Source organism: Diceros bicornis, unplaced genomic scaffold (genome assembly GCF_020826845.1).
Source record: "Diceros bicornis minor isolate mBicDic1 unplaced genomic scaffold, mDicBic1.mat.cur scaffold_161_ctg1, whole genome shotgun sequence".
NCBI lineage: Eukaryota > Metazoa > Chordata > Mammalia > Perissodactyla > Rhinocerotidae > Diceros > Diceros bicornis.
The window spans coordinates 563,255-584,140 of record NW_026691067.1 but is presented as its reverse complement, the minus strand read 5'-3'; the positions used below and the strand labels follow the sequence as shown (position 1 = coordinate 584,140).

The window sequence follows — 20,886 nt, the reverse complement described above, 5'->3', positions numbered from 1 at the left end:
TTGGTACATAAATGTTGGCTTTCTGGGGCCTCGCCCATTAAGTCTTTGGGTTATCAATTGCACTCTTAGTAGGTTCCTGATATCCAAATTGCTGACTTTTTAGGTGTCAAGGTCAGCCCACCCCCAACACGGCCAGGACCTAGTACCACTGTGTCCTTAAAGATGGCCTTTGGGACAATGGACATGGAGGACACAACTGCGAGGATAGGGTGAGCCAGCATCCACTGACCTGCTATCTGGACCACGAACTCTTTCTTCTGGATCAGGAGGGGGTTCTGGATGGAGCAGGACACGTTGCTGTGGGCCCCCTCTCGGACGACCACATATGTTTCCAGACTGAACATGCCCTGGGCGTCCTGGATGATGGCTTCCGTCTCTGGAGGCAGGCACTGTCCCTGATGGTCTCTCCATTGAGCCTTGGGCTTTGGGTACCAGCCACTGGAGCTGCACCTCAGCTGAATGCCTCCCTCCTTGAAGCCCTCAAGGGAGATATGAGGGTCTGAGCCCAGCCCTGGGAAAGGCAGGAGGAGTGGGAAAGATCAGGCTCCTTCCCAGAACTTGTATGTGAAGTTCATGCCACTACTCAGCATTTGCAGTCACCGTAAGGCATGACAAACTGTGACTGCTCTTAACACACATGTGGGCTCACAGCCCCCACCCGTGGACTATAATAACAGTCTAAATCAGTTGTGCTGTGTGGGATATGGGGACAGTACTACCCTTGAGGGGCATTTGGAAATATGAGGGGGGCCATTTGGCAGGGAAGGACTACTGGCATTTAGTCATATTATGCATGGGACAGTCCCTTAGAATGAAGAATAGCCTCACCCCAAATTTCAATAGCTTGTTTTCTGTCTCTTGGATCCCACCAGAGCTCAAGGGCTTGTGTCATATGCATTCCTTTATCTCCCCATCCTTGTGGAGTTAGCCTTCTATTTTGAATTTGCAAAACATTAATATGGTTTAAACATCACCACTGTAAAAAATGTATATCAAGACAGCCCCAGACCGTTTTCCATCTTTTCATCCCAATGCACCCCCCTTCTTAAGGCAGCAGTTTCGTTCGTTTTTAGTTTATCCTTCCTGTGTTTCTTTTGTGCAATGTTTCTCCATCATCCTTACACAAAAGTGTACATGCTAGAGAACCTCTTTTGCAATTTGCTTTTTTGTCTTAACATCTTAGAAATCACTCCACACTGGTTCATGGAGCCCCTCCTCATTTTTCCAGCTGCACAGCATGACTCACTCCATTGTGTGATGGACCATACTCAGCGCCTGTGCCTGGACATTTCAGTCATTTCCACTGTTTAATAATTACAAATAAGGCTACAAAGTGAAACTTATACATCCTCCTCTTTCACATTGGAGGTGTGGGAGGTGTATGTTCAGCGGAAACTCCTAGAGGTGGGACTGCTGTCCAGAGGGTGGATGCACAGACAGTCCTGTTAGCTATTGCCAAACTCCCCGGCACCAGAGCGTCTGAACTTTGAACTCTGTCCATCTCTTCAGAGCAGAGGGCCTGCTTCCCATCAGCTCCACCAAAATGTGTGGTCCAGCTGTTGAATTTTTGCCAATCTGATAAGTAAAATAACTGCATCTCACCTTTGATTTGCCTTTCCTTCATTATGAGTAAAAGTGATCATCTTTTCATGTGTTTAAGGGCCATTTGTGTATCTTTTTATGAACAATTCTTTTGTTCGTTTTCTAATGAATCTTTCTTTTTAATCTTTTTTTTTTTTTTAATTAGAGATATTTTTCCTTTTCACTGTGACTCTCTACTCCTGAGCAAAGCAGTTCTATCCAAATGGACCCCTCCTCCCTCTTCCCTGCTGGGGCTTGCCCGGGTCACGCACCTGCTACCTCCGCTCCCAGACCGCTACCCCAGAGAAGTCGCTGGAGAAGAACCGGCACCCATATGGGCCCTGGTCTGCGGGGACGACGCCGCGGAGCTGCAGGATCACGCTGCCATCGGCGATCTCGTCCGTGACGAGTTGGGTCCTGTTCTGGAACTGCGCCATCTGCCGACCGTGGAGCTCCTGCCCGTCTTGGTACAGGTGCACCACGTCGGAGGGGCCGCTCCGGAACCAGCGGATCTCCATGTGCTGGGCGTCCAGGTACGGCGACAGGTGGCACGAGAACTCCACCTCCTCCCCGACAAGCGCCAGGATGGATTCCTCGGGGCCTACCACCTTGACCTCCTCGTCGAGGGCCTCTAGGACGAGAAGCCAGAACAAGGGACAAAATCAGCCCTCCTCAAACATGTTTTTATCACGCCCCTTTGCAGCTCAGGAATTGACAGCAAACCCTTCAAATGAGGAAGATGAGACACACTACAGGACGACTGGTTCGGTTTCTTGAACAAGTAATTGTCATGGAAAATGTGAATGTGCCAGATTAAGAAATACACAAGGCACTTTACAAACAGATACAATGTGTGGTATTGGACTGGTTATTGGTTTGACCCAACCAGCTGCAAATGCTACTTTGGGGACAATTATATAAAAGTGGCCAGGGCATTCGATGAAATGGAATCTTTGACCCAAAAAAACCAAATGTCAAAAAAATGTTACTATTCTCTTATTTGATTAAAAAAATACATATTTGCATAAATGTGCAGAGAAAAAGATCTGAAAGGAGATATACCAAATTGTTGATGGTGGTAACTTCTGCATGATGGGAATAGATGTTTTCTTATTTTTCCTTTGTCTGATTTCCTAATTTTTGTATAATGCATAAGTACAGCTTCTGTGATAACAAAGGGTATCAGAAATAATCTGTGGGCTCCCTGCCTCACGGGTTTTCCTATCTAAAGGCTAAATCCTGCCTTGGGGAGTTCTGTTTATGAGGATCTTTCATTTGGTCGTCGTCTTCGATGGTGTCTCCATGTGGCCCCTCTACTCCCCCAAGCTAGTCTGTTTTCTGCAGTTTCCATGAGTGTTGCCATTCCTGCAGCAGCTCCTTTGCACGTGCTGTTCCCTGCCACCCGGCATGCCCTCGCTCTTTTCTCTGGCTTCTGTGCACTTCATCTCCTTCCTTTGAAGTTCAGCTAAAACCCCATCCCCAAGTTCTCCCTTCATGGATCCCACAGATCGTGGAGGTGCATTTCTGTGTTCACGCCATTTGGGACCCCTTGCTGCCCACTGGGCATAGCCCATCACCCTTCCTACCAGCTTCCCTCTCCGGCTTCTCTCCAGCTGTCTGTCCCCCACACCTGATGCCCGGCCCTCTCCTTGGGCACACCCTGCCTCAGTTTCCCCCCTATCTGTCATCTTGCTGGAAATGTGCTTCCTGGAAGGCTCTGCTCAAACACTACCTCCTCTCCATGACTCTTCTTGGCTTTCTGGAAAAAACAAATTGCTCTCTTAGCTGTGCTCCCAAATCCTTGGATAAGTTTCTCTTGCAGCCCTGGTCACACAGCTGGACAGCCAGCTGTTGATATCACGTCCGTCTCCCTCTCTTGACCACAAGCTGCTTGAGGAGCTGGGCTGTGCCCAGTCACCTTGGTATCCCTGGTTCCCAGCTCAGGGAATTAGGGAATTGCATTTGCATAATTAGTTGATACTCTGTGTTGGCTGCTTCTTTCATGAGAGATGGTAGTCCCGAGATCCTTCCTGCCCTTTGAAAGCTATGGCTTATATGCAGGAGTGGAGTTAAAAATATTTACCAACTGGTTCAGCCCAAGCACAGACCAGCAAGAGTTTCTTTGTACCCTCTTGCTACACCCCTGCCATGCCTGTGAGCTGTAGGGTCGCGGACAGTGTGTAAGGGGTGCCAGGTGGCTGGAGAGATGGTAGAGGAATACTCTGGGGCTGGATGGTGCTCAGGGCCAGTGGCTCTTTAACAACTGGAATGGAGATCTTGTATTTTAGCCACTGGTGTGGTGTGGTACAAGGCTACAAGATCTTAGCCTGGGAGCAGCTGGCAGGAGGGCTGGGCAGAAGCAGATGTGCTCTCGTCCTGGCTGGCTGGGCTGCAGATCAGACACCTACCTGAGTTCAGCTCCCCAGGCTGGAGGAGAAGGAGGAGGTTGGTGAGGAAGAAGAGGCTGCTGGGCAGAGGTGCTCGCTGGGACGAGTCCAGGGAGACTGGGAAATCCACCATCTCCTCAGCAGTGGGGCCACCTCGAGAAGGACAAAGAGACGGTGGAGTGACGCTGGAGAGCTGGCACTCAGCCCGTCAGGCCTGAGGTCTGTTGATGCCTCAATTGTTTTTTATTTAATTCTTACCAGGCCCAGTGACTGGCTTCTTTTAAGGCACAGTCAGATGTGGGAACTCCTTCTGATTTTACCAGGCAGCACTGCTACCGGCGTCGCTGGCCTTGCAGGACCACGCAGCTGTGAAGGGACAAGGCTAAAGGGTCCCAAAGGAGGCGGCTCTGAGCTTTGTATTGTTTAGAGCCAAGAATAAAGCCACACATTGTGTGTGGGCTCAGCTAAGATTCAGTGGCTTTCCCCAAACAAAGGGAAATCTACAAGGACTCGCAGATGCATTTTCATTCTCCCTGCCCCACCTTGCTCCCATTTCCCTTTGGCCTGGAACATCAGGTCCACAAAACAGAAGAACAAACACAGAGCTCTGATCTTTCGGAAGTGGTACGCGTGCCTGGAAGCTGCCTGTCAACTCCAGCCACATCTGGGACACCTTCCTCCAGTCCTGGGACCTCAGGTGGAGTCTCTAGAAGGTCAGCTGGTAACTGCCACTCCATCTACAGCATCTTAGAGGCCACAGGGATGGGGTGGTCCCTCTAGCCATGCCCCCCGATCTGTGGTCCAGGAGACCCAGCCCCAGCACAGGCGGGGCATCCACTCGCACCCCTGATGCCCCCTGGGCCCTGTGGTCATGTCCGGCAGCCTGAGAGGCAGGGCGTGTGGGTGGCTGACACATTGTGGGAGGTACGGAATCCTCTCCACATTTCTCCTCTGTTTAGATGTGCCACATTAGGCAGATTTTTTAACTGGCTAAACCTGAGTTTCTTTGCTGGAACAGTGGAAGAAAACACTGCCCACTCAGAAGGCTGCTAAGCCTCCCTCGGGCTGGCTGGGTGCTCTTTATAATGAAAGCCAGCACCTCCTCCCTCGTCCTCCACCTTCCAGATATCTGCTCTCTGTCTTCTTTCAGAGACTGCACCCCTCTCCTTTCACCCCATCGGAGACCCCCCCATTCTACTCTCCAGTACCTCAGTCTCCCCTCTCCCTCCTTCTGCCCCCAACCCCTTTGCTTGATTTTCCTTCTCCTGCAGACCTGCCACATGGCGCATGTGCCTGAGGTCCTGTGGCTGCAGAGCCCCCAAGATGCCATCAGCAATACTACCAGCAGGGAGTGGACAAAGGACTTTAAAAGCTGCTGGGTCATGCAGGAGAAGAGTGGTCAGAGGAGGTGTGAGAGTTAGTTAAGCGGCGGGGGTGGGGTCCCTGAGTGACTGTGAGCTGGAAGGCCCTGGGCTGGTGGAAATACAGCCGGAGGGAGGGGCAAGGGCCTGCGAGGCAAGTGGCCAGTGTCTGGGGGCCCTGCCCTCTTGTAGGCAAAGGGACAAGTTGGGTGGCTCCATTCATTTTTCAGGAAGAGCCCCTTTAGGGGAGGAGGCAGGAGTCTCCTCTGGGGAGGCTTGGCCATTTTGATGGCTGGAAGCTATTGGAACCACTGTTTACCCAATAGCCAGCATAACAGAAGCCTTGGGTCGGAGTCCAGGCTCTGGCCCAACAGTCCAGCCTCTTGCTCTTTTGGTTGATGGTAGGAATGTGTCTGTGACAGGCCTGGAAACCGGCAACAAAGGACTCCAGAGCAGGGGTGCACGCGGCTTTGCATTTTCTCTCCGTCTCCCTGTCCCCTTCTCTTTTGTGTCCCAGTCTTTTTTCTGGACTCTCACATGGAGCCCAGGAGGGCACAGCCATCAGGGCTATATCAGCACCAGCTAACGCCTTCCAAAACAAACAGGGCTCACATGGATCCATTTGGATCGGCTAGATTCTCAGGAATCAGTCAAGACTTGTGTTAGGTGGTACTCAGGTCCTCCCACAAGGCAGCGAGGGGGCGTTAGGCCTCATGGCTGGGGTTGGGGGTGCCTCACAGGAGGAGCACATGCTCCAACTTCCCTGGGCCGGGGGATGGTGCCCCCTCCTGGGGGGCAGTCAGTGTGTTCCAGACCGTGGAATTACTAACGGGACTACAGTGCTCTGTTGTGATACACTTGTGTGATTTCCATCACTAAGGTGCAGGGCGAGGAGGTTGTAAACACAGGCACACACATACGTGTGCACATGCCCACAGCAATAAAAACTAACATGAACTGAGCGCTTACTATCTACCAGGTGCTTACCTATACCAGAAGTATTAATATTATTATTACTAATAGATCCAAATTACAGACAAGGAAACTGAGGCCAGGGAGGCTAAGTAACTTGCCCTGAACACACAGCTAGGTGTGTGGAGTGGGGGTTCCTCTCAAGTTCAGCGCTTCGCTGGACACAGAGTCCTCAGCAGCTGTACCGTGTGTCAGGGCTGGGTGCATTCTCAGTCCTCGAGCCCCCAAACCATGACCCTGTTAGGGACTTCCTGGCCACAGACCCTGACGCAACACTCACCCTGATGGCATCTCACATGCTCTGAAGAAGTGGCTTGAGTCCACAGGTGTCAGCCACAAGACCAACCAACCAACCAACCATCAAATGAATAAAAATCTAAAAACCCCACTGCTGATAATACAACTTAAAACTGGAATCTCTCTCAGACCTGTCAACAGCATCTTCTTGGATAGGAGACAAATGCCCCATGGTCCCTTTCTCCCAACACACAAGGACACGGCCTTGAAAGCCTTTAATCAGAAGGAGACAGTCTGGCAATTTCCTGAAGTGACTTCAGAGGGGCTGAATGCCCTTCTTGCCCTCCTTCCCACATGCTGCCTGAAGTTACCCCTCTTCCAACCTCACTCTGAGGTTTAAAGGCTCTAATCCTTATCAAACAAGTACCCTTGTGAGTGGAAACACTGTAAATGGATTTCAGAGTCTATTTCTGGTGGGGAAAGGTGAGAGACTGGACATGCTGGATATTTGGGGAAGAAGGAGGGCCCAGTGAGGAGAGGGACAGCCAGAAAGGGGGTCTCAGACTGGAGCTAAGCTTTGCTGGTGGGGTACGTTCTCCCTGCTTTCTAGGGGCCTCTAGGTTGTTTCCTCCTGAAGACACAGAGGGAGGAATAAGGGTTGTGCACACTAATGCTGAAGAGATCCAGGGGAAGCCCATTTCTCCTCTTCCTCCTCATTTTCTCCCTGGCCCCACTCCAACCCCATTCGGTTTTCTCCTCCTGCAGCTGCAATTCCTAAACAACGCTTGACGTTCTCTTGATTTCCAGCCCTTCGGCTCCTGGACGTCTCTTTATTTATTTATTTAATGTTTTATGAGGAAGATCAGCCCTGAGCTAACATCTGCCAATCCTCCTCTTTTTTTGCTGAGGAAGACTGGCCCTGGGCTAACATCTGTGCCCATCTTCCTCTACTTTATATGGGACACCGCCACAGCATGGCCTGACAAGCAGTGCCTCGGCGCGCCGGGAATCCAAACCCGGGCCGCTAGCAGTGGAGCACGTGTGCTTAACTGCTACGCCACGGGGCTGGCCCCTGGGTGTCTCTTTAAAGATTATTATTTTTTTGCTTTTGCTACTTGGTGAGGTTGGGCTGCATAACAGTGGTGTGCATTGCCCTCCTCCCATTCCCCACGTCCGAAGCTGTAAGCTCCCACGGGTAGGGCTTCTGCACTCTTGCACCTTCTCCCCATCCAGCGCCAGCTGCGATGCTTTGCCCCCGTAAAACTGTCAGTTAATGCCCACTGGCTTGTTTTTGTTTGATTTCAATAGGCCCACAAGAGGATTTCCACCCCTAGTCTCCTCTAAGAAAGATGAACCACTCCAAGAAGGAACCTTCAGGGCCGGCCCGGTGGCCTAGCGGTTAAGTGCGTGCGCTCTGCTGCGGTGGCCTAGGGTTCGCAGATTCGGATCCCGGGCGTGCACACTGAAGCAGGGCCTGTCAAGCCATGTTGCGGTGGCGCCCCACATAAAGTGGAGGAAGATGGGCACGAATGTTAGCTCAGGGCCGATATTCCTCAACAAAAGGAGGAGGAATGGCATCAGATGTTAGCTCAGGGCTGATCTTCCTCAAAAAAAAAAAAAAAAAAAGAAGGAACCCTCAGTGAGGCTTGAAATGGCTTGAGGTGGAAATGGGATGTGTCTGAATCCTGCCTCCTCAGTGGAACTGCCTGAATGGGCATCTCCCCTTGGCCACACTTGAAACACCCTGTCCTGCAGCCAGGCTCAGCTGACAAGAGGGTGCCAACCCATCCTGTGCTCTCTCCAAAACCTCCTACTGTCATTTTCTGCTTTCCATTTCTGCAAGGTGGACATTTAGATAGGCAGTGAGAATGAGCCACATACCTGACAGGTAGCAGCAAAGGGTCTGAAATGGCAGATGAGTCCTGGTGATCTCAACTCCCCTGCAAAGGAGACAACTGTTGTAAGGGTCTTGGTCTCAGATGCTAAGATCCCCTAGACACAGGCTGACAGTCGAGTCAGCTCTGTCACAGACGGGCCAGATCGTCTGTGACAGAATTATCCGCCCACCTTCCACCTTAAGACACGCACTGCTTGCTCTGTCCTTTGCTATAGAAATCGAGATGGAGAGAACAAAGTGAGGAAGTCCCTGTCACATCCTGTCTCTGTGAGGCAAATCATGAATTGAATTTCCATGGAAAGTGTCCTGCCAAAGTTTTAGAAGGAGAGCAAAGGTATCTGGGGGCTTTGTAGAAACTGCAAACTGCAGAGGCTCAGAGCAGGAAGAAAATGCTCCAGCTGGCTGCCCAGGATCTCTGGGATCCAGGGAGGCAGGATGGCCATCCCTGACTAGCCCTTCTCTCTTAACCATCACAGGGAAAGACACAGAGACTGGACTGGAATATCCGCTAACTAAGGGTTGGGAAAGGGCTGATGCCCAGCTCTTAACTTGCCATACCCTCCCCTGCAGGGCAAGAGCAGGAAGGAAGACAGCCTGGGAGCGTTGCCATAAGTAAAACCCACAAGAGCTGTTCACACACAACTTGGAAATACAGTGGGGCACTGTATTGGGATTACTCTAATGGAGTGGAACTCAAAAAAGAAGAAGCAACCACTACCCTAACCCACCCCATTTTGACATAGGCCTCGGTGCAACTTTGATATTAGTGGGAGAGAAGTACAGTGGACCAAGGTGCCAGCCACCTGGCTGCACCCCACACTGACACCCTCCCTAGGGGACAGATCAGAGCTGTGGCACAGGGTAGCTAAAGCACATGCAAGACACCCCCAGAGACTCTCAGAAATGCCTGATGTTTGGGGTGGGGCCTGGCAGGTGCTCAGGCTCTGGGTGAGCAGGTGGAGGTGAGAACAGTGAGCTATGGGGCACTGACTTGAAGGTGACCCTCCATGTTCAGGCAGGCTGGTGCATATATCCTGGGCTTATGCATGCATAAAGATGTCCTACACAGTAAAGGGGGCTAAGTGGTGAGCTCAAATGGTGGGTGCAGGTCCTTGGGGCTGGGGAGACACAGGAGTGCTCAGGGACAGATTGAACTTAAAATGGACACTGAACAGGATCAAGGAAACAGGAGGGTGAGGGGAGGGGGACAGACATTCTGGGGGGGGGGGGTTGCTGTGTGGAGATGAAAAGTCTACAGGCTTGCTGAGAGAGTTTATGAAACGCACCAGTGGAAGGGAAGGCTAGACAAAAATAGATAGAACCCAATTCCAAAGGACCTTTCACGCCACACAGGGAAGTGGAGCGACATCCTGGGCAGCTGAGAGCCATCTGGGAGTTCAAAGGATCTGAAGTGATTCAGGCTAGAGAAGGAAAATGGCGGCTGTACCAAGGGGCTATTTGGAAACGTTAATCCTTGCTTTTCATTGCCCTTTACCTGAGGTCCTCCACACTGCCTGGGGAGAGGTGAGACTGTCACAGCAGGAATGCAAAGGCAGCAGGCAGAGTCCACTTCTGTGATCCCAGGCACAGCCCTGCTGGGATGTGGGAGGGAGACCCCACCTAGCACTGCCTGCACACCAGGGTGCTCACCCAGCAGGAACAGGACCCCATGGCCGTCTCACCAGCTGTATATGGGCACCTCCAGTCCAAGGCCTCAGGAAAGGTACAAAGTCCTGTACTCAAAAAAAGAGTAAGCGCTGGACTCCTGGTGGGTTATAAGTGAGACAGGAAGGACCCTCACCTGTCCTTGGACAGTGGAGAACCCACTACGCTTCAGCCTCTCCATCAGGTCCGTTAGGACAATTCTGCTTGGTGGACACCAGCCCTCACCATGACACGGTCTGAGGGAATTCCCGGGCAGAGGAGCGGGAGAGTCCCTTCCTCAACACAAAGGCCATTCTCACACACAGCTGGGACACCAGAGGAGATGGAATGGAAGTCATATCCAACTCACAGATAGGTGGATTAATCCTTCTCTTCTGCCAAGGAAGGACGGCAAAAGACAGCAGTAAGGGTGGCTTAAGATAAACTTGTGAGCACAGAGGCAGGCTTGAGAGGGAGGGGAGTCATCTCCCCTCCTGAGTTTGAAAATAAAATGTTTCCCTCATCCTCAGAGTCCATGCAGGAATTTGTGTCACCTCTATCTCCCCACTCAGTGACCATCGTAGCTTTCCAGCCTTCTCTCTTTTTATTCTTGGCCCCTAATCTTCACCAGCCCAGCACGTGCAGCCTTCACATCCACGCCCATGCTTTTGCATGTGGTGTCCTGCTCACTTCTTCTCTCTGCCAATCCATGTTCTCTTTCGCCAAGGTCCTCACAACACTTCTTCTTCCAATGTCTTCATGGGTGAACTCTGTGCACAACCTCTTCCTTGTCACTCTTCAAGTTGCTACCTATAGTTTGGACTTGTGAAAATATCTCATAAGACACATTTGCAAATGTCTTTATGTGACTGTATTTTCTTTTCACCTACAGTTTGGACCCCTGGAGTTCAGGGATCAAGTCTCCTCGGCCCTTGGCATATTCTCAGGCACCAGCAGATTCCACCTGGCATAGGTGAGTCGCATGGGTTGACTCACAAAGGAAGAGACAGTCATTAAGGCAGATGGTTTTTGGTCTACACTGCTCAGGGGCTGTCTTGACATGAGTACAGCCATGTTTGGCCGCTCCATTGACCTACAGCCACCAGCACACAAACAAATATAAAGCTGCTTTCTGTGTGGTGGGGACTGGCCTTTTCCCGGGGAACTGGCCTTTCTCCCATGGAGAGAGTTGCAAATTGTAACATTTCAAGGCTCTTGGAGCGTCGTAGCACGGGATGGACTGGCCATCTGTGCCGGGCTAGGATGATAACCAAAGAGAACAATGCACGTACACAATTACTGGGCTGAGACATTAGCCAGGGGGCTCAATGCACGCACGCCACTGATAACCATTTGTGCATGGAAACACTAAATGCTTGCTCTGCGAATTCTGTAATTGCTTACTCAAAAAATTATTGATGGTATAAAAACTGCTGGAAACTGAGACCTAGTGAGAGTTCCACCTATGGAAGGGACGTCTTGCCCAGGACGTGTGATCCTTGCCCAGCCGCGTTGATTGACAGGACTCTCCCGGCAGTGGGGTGTGAATATTGTGAGTAATTGATTTGATGTGAAGTAATTGACTTGATGTGAAGTAACTGATCTGATGTGTTCTCTTTTCAGTCAACCTGGTGTTTCTCTTTTCGGTTGATTTGTGTCATTTCTCTTCCGCTGATATGGATGTTTTCCCTTTCCAGTCGAGCTGATGTTTTTTCCCTCTTAATATTTGACCTATTCGGATCTGTTTGCAGACTATTGCCTTTGCTATCCTCTATATAATAAAATATACCTTCAGTCCATTTGTTTGGCGTGGAAAGTGTCTTTTACGTCTCCGATTGAATCCCCGAACCTCTCGTAACAGGGGCAGAAAGAATGGATTGGATGATTTCACATCAACCTCCCCCCGAGCCCAAAGCATTGTTCCCGAACCTTCCTCATTACATACTTTCCTTCGTTTTTCTCCAAGGAACTCATACTGAAAATTCCTGTGCCACCATTGTGCTTTTGTCACACGGGCGGTGAAGCACACACACACTGAGAGAGAGGAAGAAGCACATTGCTCTCTGAGCTGCAGGCACTCATCTTTAGCTGGTTCCCGGGGGATGTCAGGGGTTGCAGGGGCTGCACATACTCTTCCACTGCCCAACCAGCCTGAAGTCTCCAAGGTCAACAGGCATTTCTGGGGTAACTTGTAAAGTGCTACCCAAAGGCATCAGCATTAGATACTCCCACCTCAGAGGAATTCCTGTGCAGTAAAGAATTAGCCAGCATCCTCTCCTAGCATGCAGAGCCGTATAGAATGAGAGTTGCTTGTGAAGGAGCCACCAGTTCAATGCAGGCCCTGTGAGAACAGTGCTCACATGAGTGCCATCCATTTGGAGAGGCAGTGGATGGGCTCTGGTGGATGTATCTTCATTATGCTTTTTCAGAGAGCCAGCCCAAACTTAGAGTTTGACAGAGATTGAGTTACGAAAAGATTGTAATGGAAGAAAAAGTGATAAGGCTGTTTCTTAAAGATGGTGCTCCACGCCCATGGGCATCAAACTTGTGCTTCCTTCCCCAGCATGGGCGGGCTGCACAGTGTCGTCCACAACCTCTCCTGGCTCCTCTGGCGAACAAACAGCACCTGTTTGTTCTGTTCGGGGGAACCCATTTTAAGGAAAATTATTTACAATTTCTAAATAAGGCCAAAAAGTGGCCAACATTTCCTTCCAATGTCATATGGGGGCACTGGCACAATAAGGATTAATTATTTATTAGGGCACTTGGTTTGACTATTGTTTACTATTACTTGAAGGTCCCAGACTTAGTGCACTTGCATATTTAACTTGTAGATTTTGTCCAACAGAGTTGCGAATAATTTCTGTCTAATGGAGAAAATAGTCACAAAGGTATGGTGTCCCAAAAGGTGGGACATTAACCACTTCATATATAAGCTGGTAATCTTATCCCAACATTGCTATATTAAGCTGCCTCGATGTACCTAACTTTTCAAATGCTCTTTGAACCACTCTTTACCATATTATTGATTCCCTCAAGAACTAATGGGTTGAATAAAATCTTTGACACAAGTTCATTTATATTTGAATGATTCATGTTTAAATTTTTTTAAAATTATACTTTGTTCACGTTTTAAAAATTATGAGAAAATAAAAACACATTTATTATTGTTTTAAAAATTATACCTTGACAAGTCATTAGCCTAGAAACAGCTTTTCTGGAAAGTGCCCTGACCCTGGCCCTAAATGAGCAGTAACTGGCAGGACCATCCGCCTGGCCTTCTCAGCACCGTGCACTCCTCACTGTCGTGATGAGCCCCAGTCCATCCCTGATGGAGCCCAGATAAAATGGGATCATCTGGAAAACATTGCCAGAAAAATCAGCTTCAACAGTGTCTTCTCCCAAATACTAGAGGTCCTTGTAGGAGACCCTTCTGCCTTCCTCTTTGTCCTTTCAGGATTAGGTTTCTAAATGTCTAAGTAAAAATGACAATGTCATTACAAAGACTTTTAAAAAGGAACATTCACAGCCTTAGTTGTGAGAACATCCACTCACTGCTGTACTTACATCATTGGGCCTAGGAACTAGTAAGGATGCAAATCCCCAGCTAAAACTGAGCAGCTATGTTCCCGTCACAGGGCCCAAGAGGGCAAATGGTGGCCCCTTCTGAAGTTTGAAACTAAGAATCAAGCTGTTTTCAGTAACTGCCTGAGGGAGAAATAGGGGGGTAACATGGTTCAGAGATGACCTCTGGTGACTACTAAAATGTTTGTCCAATATTGGGCTGGGGGAGGGGAGGGGCTGCTGGGAGGTAGAGAAGCCTGCAGTGGATTTGGTGGCCAGCCAGGGCCCTTCTACTGCACATGGGCCACTGTCCTCAACAACCACAGTTGGGACAACACACCAACTCCCAGGAGGAAAACGGAGGCAGCAACAAAGAGACTAGAAATAGAGGTGAGCTCCTCCACAGATGGAAGAACACGGTGAGACCTTAGGGATCATCTCGCCCAAGGCCCTCATTGCGCAATCCAGAACCAGAAGCCCTGGAGTGTGAGGGACTCCACTGACCTAACAGGGAGGCAGAGCTTCTAGGACACCACACATCCTACGGCCGAGTGCAGCTCTGAGAACCTGCCCCAGATGGGCCAAGAGCTAGTCATGGACACAGTGTCCCTGTTGAGACTTGGTTCTGAAGTCTGCAAGGGACGCTCCACAGGGCCCCACTCCCATTGCTCTGTGCACTGTTTCCATCTTGTCCATCTTGGCATCTGATATGCAGAAATTCATTGTTACAAAAAATGCTTCGGTGAATGTGTTCTGTGCATTTGTGTAATTATCTCCTTAGAACAGAAGATTGCCGGATAACAGGGAACATGCATTTAAGGTTTTGATGGCTACCCTGCAAAAATGTTGTGCCTATCAGTACTTCTAGAAGCAGGGTACAATGGTGCCCATCTCTGTACACGCTTTTTAATAAACATTGACGTTACAAATCTTTTGCATTTTGCTAAATTTATTTTACTGCACCTTTTCCTATCCTGGTGAAGTTGTGCATCTTTTCATGTTTATGGTCTGCTTGTATTTCAGGTCTGTGAGTTGTCTGTTCTATCTCATGCTTATATTTATACTCGACTGTTTGCCTTTTCTTATCCATTTGTAGGCATTCTTTAGATATTTTGGATATTGACCAGAATTATTGTCTGTAATCTTTGAGGCAGATATTTTACCCATTGCTTGTGTTTTTACTTTATTTATGGTATCTTTCATCTTAGAGAGATGAAAAATTTAATGTAGATAAATATGCCAATAATTTATTTTACAGCTTCTGGGGTCTGTGTCATGATTGAACATAAATTTAGTTTTAAATGATTAACATATGGTACAAATATTTCTAGGCTCTTCTTCTAATAATTCTATAGGTTTTGTTTCGTTTATATTCATTAGGAGTGTGTGTGTGGTGGGGGAATATAAAGTCTCCCATGCGAAGCAAATATCACATCGCCTGTTAGAGAAAACCCCAGTTTCCCCGACTGAAGCGGCCTCTTCATGCTTACTGCATTTCCGTACATTGTTAGGTCTGTTTCTACATGCTCTGTTCTGTTCCATTGACCTACTTATCTCTTCCCATATCAGTAATACACTGTTTTAGTGACAATTTGATATCTGAAGGGCATCTCACTTCTGATTATACTTCCTTTTCTAAAGTGTTTGAGCTATATTTATGTATTTGCTCCTCCATATGAACTTCAGAATCATCTCCTGTATTTTTCAAAATCAGTATCTTGGGGTTTGGATTGGAGTAACTGACACCTTATAACATGTTAGTCTCCCACCCAAGAATATAGTCCACTTTTTGTCATTCAACACAGTCTTTTAGTTTTCTTCTTCAGCCACATTAGTTGTTGAGACTTTTTTCCTGGATTTTATTTCACAGATTGTGTGCTATTATGAAAGGGATTTTAAAGAGTGTTCTAATTTGTTATTGCTAGTGTCTGGGGAAAATCATTGCCCTGTTGTTTATATCTTGTACCTGATCACCCTTTAAAGCTCTCTTATCAGTTCGAATAGTTTTTCGGTTTATTCTCTTGGGTTTTCTAGGCAAACAATTTTATCATCTGCAAGAAATACATTCTTTCTTTTGTATTTCAATATTTATGCTTTTAAAAATCGCATTGTTGGGGTTCTCAAGAACACTTGTAAGTAACAGCATTGATAACAGACATTGTTGTGTTATTCTGGATTTTAAAGCTAATGCTGCTGGTGTTTAATATTAACTGTGGTGTTTGCTACATGTTTTCTAAAAGATACACTATCGAGTCTTTTCCTTCTATTCCTAGGTTACTGAAAGGAATTTAAAAATATGGAATGGTTGTCTAATTTATCAATTGCTTGTTAAACATCTATTAACTTGATAGTTAATAATTTTTGTCCTTAGTGAAATGAGTTTCATTAATAGAATTCCCAATGCTGAACCATTCTTGTATTCCTACAATAAATTCTACTCAGTCATGGGTATTACTCTTTTAATATTCTGCTCTGTTTGTATACTAATATTTAATTTAGGGTTTGTCTTCCATATTCATGAATGAGATAGGTATATAATTTTCTTTCATTTATCTTTCTTTTTTTCTCCCTCAGTGTTTTCTTTATCCAATTTGGAATAAAGGTTGTGCAGTCATCTTAGAAAAAGTAAGAAAGCTTTCCATCTTCTCTGCAAAGTTTTTTAAATATCACAGAACTGTTTGTTTGATCGAGTAACTTAGAGAACCATCTGGACAAGCCCTTTGGGAGAAGCAGATGTGTAACCACTGTAGAAGTGTATTCTATTCAGGTTCTCTGCCTAGACAAACTTACCAATTTTGGTCATTTAGTTTTTCTGGAAATTATTCATTTATGTTTTCATATATTGTTCATATTTATTGGTTTAAACTATGCATGATAATCTCATAATTTTTAGCCGCTATATCTGGTGGTATATTCCTTTTATTGTTTATGATATTACTTATGTGTTCCTCCTTTTCTTCCTTCCTTCTTTCCTTCTTTCTTTTGAAGTCTTGCTAAAAATAGTTTATTTTTTTACCATTTGAAAGAAAAAGCTATTGTTTTTATTTAACAAATCTATGTATTTTCCTAGTTCTTTGATATCTGCTTTTGTCTTTTAGATTTTTCCTTCTACTCTTTTAGAGGTCATTTTATTATTCTGTTTTGGCATCTGATTGACATGCCTATGGCCTCATTTCCTTTGTGTCACTCTAACAAATTCTCTCTAACAGAGTCTTTAAGGTTCATCCTTATTCACTGTGTATCCCCTAGAGCCCATCCCATGTAAGGTTTATTTATTATTGTTTATTTCCAAGTAGTCTGTCATTTTAGTTTCATTTTCCTCTTAATGAAAGAATGACTTAGAAGAATACTTTTTGTGTGCTTGATCACATCCCTTTGTTACAAGCCTTCTCAGTGATCTTGTTTTAGATATATCTGTAGATAAATAAGTGTCTATATATAAAGCATTTAGAACGGTGTCTGGCATATAGTTAGTGTTTGCTCCTTTCATCCTTATTGTAATCTATTATAAGAAGCATAAGACTTTTTTTCTGCCACAAGATAAAGTTTCCATATTTTAATAGGAGCATGTAATTTGTCACATTTTTTGTGGTTACTGATTTGCTTTGACTTCTTCTTCTCCTAACTTTATGTTCCTATGAAAAGTGATTTCTTTTTGTTGTATGTTTTCTTTTCTGACTGGGTGGATTGTAGTTTTCTCTCTTTGTGTGCCCTCTACTGGTTTGAAAGTTCTATAACCTAACCCACTCCCCTTAGAAATCCATGAACCTGCACTTTCTCTCAGTGGCTAGACGTGCTGGTCACTTCTGAACGAGACACAATGTTGAGTTTGCTTTCACATCTCTTCCTTCCTTTCTACTCCTCCCTCCAGACTCCCAGGTTTGGCGGAAATCACCTGGACGTTTTGTTTCAGATGCTTTTACACACGAGTTTTCCTTCTTCTATTCTAGGAAGTATTCTCTGGAATGGTATTAGAAATCACAGGTGCATTAGCAGCAGTCATCACAGCAGTCACCACTTTTGGCAACTTTGTGGCTCCTCACTGTCTCCTGTGTGACATGTCTCATCGCTTTCTCTTTTCTTGGGGTCATTTTGCTTGAAAGATCCTCCAGTATTTCATCTCATTAAATGTCCTTCGGTAGTCTAATTTCTCTGACTCCCTTCATTTCTGAAGATTTTCTTGTACTTTCTCAGTTGAAAGATAATTGTTCAAAATGTAAATATGACCACGGGAGGCAATGGGATTGTAACAGAGTCACGTGGGAAGAGCGGGTAAGGACGTAGAGGGTGGTGTAAATGAGTTAATCCTGACCCCTCAGCGCAGGGAGTCAACAGAGGGGGATGGTGATATAAACACAGGATTCAGACATCAGGAAGTAACTACACAAAAACCAAACCCAAAGTCACAAAGTTCTCCCTCGGGCAACAAGACTGGGGTGGGGAGGGAAGAGATGAAGAAGGGAGGGAGATTAGGGGGCTGTTGCTTTTCATTACAATGCTTTTTGTTCAGTTTTACTCTTTAAACATGAACCTGCTTTACTTTGATGAGAATATATGTATTTTAAATATAAGGGGCTTTTTAGTTCTGACCAGATCTGAGATGTAAAGTCAGGTTTTATGTGAGTAATTCAGCTATTTTTCTGGCCATATAAAGAGAGATTAAACCACATAGGAGCTCACAAAATGAATCTCTCTTTCTCCTGCTATGTCACACACACACACACACACACACACTCCCCTCTATGTGTGGGTGAGTGGCTATGTGCATGTGTGTAGCCAGGCCCTCCCTGGTTGTCCCAGCCCCTCGCTGGCTCGCTCTCTCCTTTCCTACCAGGACGTAAATTTCTGATATCTCCTTCCACAGTGTCCTCTGGGCTGACCACTTTGTTTCTAGACAACAACCCCTTGACCCAGCCCACCACGTATCCCTCATGACGGTCCTCTGCCAGTTCTTGGCTTCATATTTCTTACTCCCTTCAGGACACACAGGGAACCAGCCCTCACATGTGCCACTCACCCAGTGCTCTGAGACCCCCTGCTCCCTCCGGCCCCCTGGACTCCGTCCATCTTCTGCAACCCAGTCTGTGTCCTCTCCTTAAGGCTCCTCAGGAGACATGCCTCCTCCCCAGGCACAGTCGGTGGGCCTCGCTGCTGACTCAGGACCTCCAGCGCTGCTCCCCACCACTGTCCTGAGGTGGGAATGCTCAGAAGGCTGCCGCAGAAGGCGAGGTCTCCTGAGCCTCCAGCAGCCAAGGTCTGTGGTGGCTGGACACTGACACCATCCTGGGCTCCAGTAACAGCCCCTGGGGCCTGCCGTCCTTGCCATGGCTGCTGGTTTTGTTTTATTCATTTTTGTTATGAAAAGCATGTGGTGGTTGGGATTTTTGGAGGGAGGTGCACATTAGCACCCATTTTTCTAATCTGACTACCATGTTGCATTGATGTTAACTTTTTCACCTATTTATATGAAGTTTTGACAAAGATTCCTTGACAAAAATCAGGTGCCTTTGAGCCCTATTCTTCACTACCATCAACCTTGGCCTATAAAGACTGTAGTTTCCCAGCACAAATGATTTCTTTTACCACCCTACCTAAGAGACTTGAACAAACTCTGGCATCATTTCTAACAACTCAAGGCTGTGTCCCTGGGATGACCCATTCTCCTTTGAAGTTCCTACCTGGGAAAACTCAGAGCTCACAAAGGAATTTACCATCTGTGTCAGCCAACACTTGAAGATAGGGTCCCTGTCTCCCAGTCTCTCTAGGAGAGTGGGAGCCAGTGTCCACAAGCAGTTAGCAAACCCAGATAGCCTAGTCATATGGACCAATCCTCCTTCCTGCTTTTTGTAAATTTCCACTTCCCTGCTTTCTCTTCCCATTCCCTCATCCTCCCTTTAAAACATGTAGTTACCTCTGCACTAGTTGAATTTGGGCTGAACTTACACTAGACTCTCTTCTGTCAACTTAAAAAGGAAATTTGCCTGTTATTTTATCTCAAAATGAATTTATTTGGGAATAGCCAAAAGAATTGCAATTTGGAATCTGCATGCTATGGCAAACCGTAGGCAAATCCAGAAAACACAAAAAGGTGAGAAAATGGGGGCAGTAGGGAGGGGCTATTGTAAAGGAAAGTTCATTAGGGGAGAGTAACAGTTCAGGGCAGCAATGGCTTCTCATTGGCTGAGCTGTGGCATTTCTCATTGGCTGGGCTGTTGCCAGGTGGGGAGAGAAATGTTCCTTCAATAGTAAAGTAGTTTTACTTGCTGTCCAATATGCAAACATCTCTTCCTGTTTGGTTTAATTGAGGATGTGTGATAGGGTGTGAGAGCTCCCCCTACAGGCCTTAACACCAATTGTGTTAAGATTTCTACTATTAATTTCCACACTTCCATACTGCAATAGTTATTACTGAATAAAATCTGTCTTGGTTGCTTGGGCTTCTTATGAACCCATGCAGAAGCTCCCTGATGGGCATCTGACCATCAATTCATGGCCTAAAATGAAAATACCCACTACCTGAGAACCTAGAACTTGCCCTTTCAAAGCCGCCTTTCCCTCTATCCCCTCAGTCTAGCCACGCTGCCGTCTCTTACCATAAATCCTCCCTCTGGACCCCCAGGACATCCGGCTTACCTCAGAGTGCTCCTTGGACCCTCAGACTAGCTGAATAACCCATACCTTTGCAGGCCTCTTAGAGCCACCGCTCCATGCCACTGTTATCAAAAGGAGAAAACATCACAGTGGAAGGCCCAACTCCTACATTATACAGACAGGAAACTCAGCCACACAGGCACATCCCCAATTCTGTGCACAGAGGATTCAAAAGAGCATAATATCTGTAGTACATCTTTCTGGAGCATCAATTTTACTATAAGATTTGGAAGAAACAAAGCTATTTAGAGTTCTAGGCAGCTCCCACAAATCCATCAGTGTCGGCTACAAGATCAAAACTGTCCTCAGACAGCAAAGTGGAAACTGGCACCAGCAGCTGAAATGGGAAAAATGGCTCTCAAGAAGAATAGATGATCCACCCATGCCCTTGAATTCTCCTGAAACCTCTTTTTTGAGCTGTAGGAAGATTACTGTACCCTATGATAGACTACCAGAAATGCTTGTGACTCCTACTCTTCAGCAACCAAATGCTCTTTTGGACTCTTGAAGCTTGGAGGCTGAACACAGCAGAAACCTGCTCCTGCACATGGAGCTGCTGTGAATGCAGAACCAGAGTCAGCTGTTGAAAGTC

The 20,886-nt window shown here is 46.9% G+C and overlaps 1 pseudogene; it reads right to left on the bottom strand.

Moving 5' to 3' along the window:
- LOC131402592 (butyrophilin-like protein 9) overlaps nt 1-20,886 on the bottom strand; it is a 50,584-nt pseudogene that overhangs the window by 9,712 nt on the left and 19,986 nt on the right.